The sequence below is a fragment of the Camelus ferus genome, chromosome 16 (assembly GCF_009834535.1).
Source record: "Camelus ferus isolate YT-003-E chromosome 16, BCGSAC_Cfer_1.0, whole genome shotgun sequence".
NCBI classification, from domain to species: Eukaryota; Metazoa; Chordata; class Mammalia; order Artiodactyla; family Camelidae; genus Camelus; species Camelus ferus.
This window is the reverse complement of record NC_045711.1, coordinates 44,516,544-44,521,053: the sequence shown is the minus strand read 5'-3', so window position 1 is coordinate 44,521,053 and position 4,510 is coordinate 44,516,544. Positions and strand designations below refer to the sequence as shown.

Below are 4,510 nucleotides of genomic sequence, written 5' to 3'. Positions count from 1 at the left end.
GAGATAATCATGCAGGCAGACAGTGAGCTCTACATGCCTGGCAGGGAGTAAGCACTCAGTGAACGCTGCTTGTTAAGATGGGGATGGGGATGAGGATGAGGATGAAGAGACTAATGCAAAGTTGTTCATCTTGGCAGATGCACTGTGGCCTCGAGGTGGGTAATATTAAGCAAGTCTATTCAACAAGTTAGCCTACTTAGTTTCCTAGCAGCTATATTTTAGGGCTGTGAAGGGGATGGTACTGGTGTGTGCTGTAGGGTGGATCCTGGGTGTCTTCATGTTACCCAGGTAAGGTTGCCTTTGTTTCAGCTATCGTTCATGCTGAAGACCTTTGGGGAGCTCCGGCCAGGTATGTGATTGGGCCCAGGAGAGCATCCAGGATGGCTTTGCAGAAGAGTTTGCACAAGGTGTTCTGCAACCCAGCAGAGTCAGAATTTAGTGGTATTCAGATCAGGCACAGACCCCATCCAGACTCTTGGGCTTGCACCAAAGCATTTTTGCCAAAGGTCACTGGTCTTCTTTCAACTAACAGCAGAAACTCACAGCCCACTGGGTTCATTTTGGAAGCCATGGTGGGGCTTGCCTGCCACATAGCTGCTATCAAAACCTCAGCAACTGGGGAAAGTTGTCCTCCCATCTTTCTTGGTGCTCACTTGGCACTGGGGGTGGGAGTATGAGGAGGGCGTCCTCATCCGAGGGATGGAGCAAAGCCCAGGACTGGAGATAAATCCCTAGCAGGTCCCAGGGAAGGCAAATCACCAAACGTCTACACGAGGACTATGAATTAGAACTGTCCCTCAGCCTGGACCACAATGCCACAGACTCTTCAAGGGAAACTACAAAGGGAACTTTTAAAATCTCAAGGTTGTTGTATAATTGTAAGAAGTTTAATATCATGTTTAATAAAAAATCATATATTATTTAAATGCCACCTTTTTTTTCCTATGAAGTATCTGGGGGAGGCGAGGGGTGGGAGAAGAGAAAGAAAAGAAAGAATGGGGCAAAAATAGAGACTGAAGCAGAGAGAGAGAGCTTTCAAATATCATTTAATGCCTAAATGTCACCAGCTTAAAAAATTCAACAGAACTCTCATGCATTCTTTCCCACAGGGGGCTACCCTTTAAACAATGACCTTTTTAAAAAACCCAAGCAAACAAACAGCCCTGACACTGATGACATGTGTTCTTTATCAGTCTGGACATTCCACTGCTGATGAGATGAATTTTATCAGCCCAAATGGTCAGTATTTTGGGTGGTAGATATTGGGAGCTAACAGATTCCTGTGGCCCCCATCTGTCTAGAGTGACTGAGTTCCTGGTTCTTTCAAGATGAGATGGCTTAAATAATGGTCCTTTCCTGTGGCTGTAAAAATTCCATTCTGCCTTTTTAGCCGCCATGATTTATCTGAAGACTCTGGGGGGAGGCCAGGTTGGACCAGAGAAACCTACAGGAAAACATATCAATTACATTGCAGGTGTTACCTCCCCAAAGAGCTCAAAAAAAAAAAAAAAAAAAAAAAAAAAAAAGAAAAGAAAAAGAAAAGGAAAGGAAAGGAAAGGAAAGAAAAAAAAAAAGACTCAAAAGGCAATGTTTCATAGTGGAAAGGCCATGGTACTTGAAGTCTCAAGGCCTGGGATCCCGTCTTGGCATCATTACTAAGCTCCCAGAGGGAGTCACAGTGAGGCCAGGCAGAGAAGTCTTTCCACGTAACTGCAGATGCTTTGCAAGGGTACCGGAGACAGCAACCCTCTGGAGAAAATAGGTAGTAAGAATTCTGCTTAAAACCAGAACTTTGAACAATTGCCTGTGGAGAGGCTGCTCAATCTCTGTAATTAACATGAAACATATTGATACATGGATGTGACCTCCCCAGTGTGGACTGGCGTGGAATCGCGCCAGTTTGGGCCACGTTTCAGCAGGTCCTGGGTGACAGAGAAGAGGGATGGGGATGGACTCTACACACAGAAATGCTCTTCTTAGCTAAGGGGCTCACTAAGGATGGGGAGACAAGTATCTGAATTGTGCTCCATGCAGGATGATTACAAATATTCTATTCTAGCCCTTTGCCTATCCTCAAAGACTCAAATACAGCAGGCCTTTCAGGTACTACGAGAATGATAAGCTCTGTAAACAGCTGTCTATATTCACTCCCTTCAATTTCCTTTTTTAATTTTTTTTTAAAGTTTTTAGTTTATTAAACCTTTCATGAAAAATCTGCACAGTCACCACAGATACAGTCACTGTAGAATCTTCGCTCCTTCTGTTGTCCATCTCCAGCTTACTCCTTTTGGCCAGCACCAACATTGGCCTTTGCAGTCCCCCCGACGTTCTTCATCCTGTTCTTCCGTTCCTTTCACTGTTTCCTTGAGGTCCTTTTCTTCTCGTACAGGCCACGTCTTGCAAGCCTGTGTTGGGGTTCATTTTTCTTTGCATAATCCAAGGAATCGTAAATCATGCCAAAGCCAGTTGTCTTGCCACCACCAGAATGAGTTCTGAATCCGAATACAAAGATGACATCTGGCGGGGTCTTGTACATTTTGGCTAGTTCTTCCCGAATTTCTGTCTTAGGTACCATTGCCTTCCCAGGCTGAAGGACATCAGTGACCATTTGTTTCCGCTGAAGTAGTCAGTTGGTCGTGAACTTCCTGGTCCGGATAGTTACGGTGTCATTCACGATGGCGGCTAATCTCTTCAATTTCCTTTCTTGCATCCTCTCTTGAATCCGTTCTAGTAACTCTTGACCAAGTCCCCGGTGACCAATGTGAAATTCCGTGGTCAATCTTGAGTTCCCACTCTCCTTGAAATCTTGGAAGTATTTGAGTCAGTTGATCACTCCTCCCTTCCAGAAATACCTTCTTCCCTTGGCTTCCAGGGGACCATATTCTCCTGGTTTTCTTATTGCTCCTCCTTCACCGCCGCTCCCCCCATTCTTTCGTAGTGTTGTTTTCTGGCATCTCTTAACCTTCCTGACATTTTAACCGTGGAGGATGCTGGGGCTCAGTCAATGGAACTTGTCTCTTCTTTGCCTGCAACCAATCCTCAGTGATTGGAACCAATGCTCTAGTTTTAACAACCATCTCCAGGCTGACCCATAGGAAATCACCATTTTGTGGGTCCAAATGGTTGAATATTGGTATTTTCATATGGTTAAACCTAATGACTCCCAAACGTCATCGCCATGAACTCCAGATACGTCCATCCACCTGCATACAGGGCTTGGTATGTTCTCTGGGATGTCTCAGAGGCATTGCAAGCATTACATTCTTGCTTATTTCAGTTAATGACAATCCCCCCCCCCTTGTTTTTTGATTTGTTCAGCTAACAATCCTTGAAGTTATCCTTGAATCCTCTCTCCCTCTGACAAGCAACATCCAATCCATCTGCAAATCCTTGTGACTCTAACTTCAAAAGATACATCTGACCCTGACAACATTTACTGTCCCCACCACATGTTGGTGCCAGGTGTTATAATCTCTCACCTGGCTGTGCAATACTTCCTAACAGATATCCTTGCTCTGTCCTTGCCCCCTAAAGCAGCAGGGGAACTCTTGTTAAAACACAATTTAGATCGTGTCAATCCTCTGCTCAAAACTTCTGACTTAGAGTAAAGCTCAAAGTCCTTGCAATGGATTCCCAGTCTCTATAGAGAGCTGGTTGCTGTTTCCTCCTTGGACATACCCTGAACTTCTCTCTCTCGCCCACTCCAGGCACACTGGCTCCTTATAGGTCTTTTGGACTCAGTGCTTCTGCCTCAGGGCCTTTGCACTGGCTAGTTTTTCTGCCTGGAATGCTTCTCCCCTGGATAGTTGTATGATTCAGTTTTTTTTTTTTTATCTCCTTCAAGGCTTTGCTTAAATGTTACTTTTTCATGAGGCCTTCCCTGACCACCCATTTCAAAACTGCAGCCCCCTACCCAACCTTCCCATACTCATTTTGCCTCTCATCAGTCTCCCCTGCTAGGTGGAAGGGTTCTCTCTGTGTTGCTCACTGCTGTATGCCAACACTCGGATCAGTACCTGGAATGTAATGGTGTTCAATCCACATTCAACAAACGTGGCTTGAACACCACTTGAGCCCAGGAGCAAGCTGTTTGTGGGAGGATGAAAGTTGCCCAAAAAACTTTCAGGGAAGATTCTTGTTTTCTAAACAGGCAACAGGGAAACGTAGTCAGGCCTGAAAGCAGCTACACCATTATATTTGTCACCATGCTTTGGAACCCACTATTTCCACCACCTGCCACTATGTGCCAGTCCAGGTGCCAAGCACTATGGGTACAGCCAGGGCAAAGCCATGGTGGTTCTTACCCCCACGGAGCTTCTATTTAGTCGAGGAGACACATACTAACCAGTCACACAAATGCACATAAGTAGAGTTCAGACAAGTGCTGTAAGGGAGAGATACTAGGGCAATGAGATTTTAGTGGGAGGATCTGGGAAGGCTTCTCGGAGGAGGTGATACTTGAGCTGGGAATGGTGGAGGGACAGGATCCTCTAGGCACACTGATTGGTGC

At 45.4% G+C, this 4,510-nt stretch overlaps 1 pseudogene; it reads right to left on the bottom strand.

Annotated features, from left to right (window-relative positions):
* Window positions 1-2,180: 2,180 nt before the first annotated feature.
* LOC102521972 lies at window positions 2,181-3,004 on the bottom strand (annotated as a pseudogene).
* Between the last annotated feature and the right edge of the window lie 1,506 nt (window positions 3,005-4,510).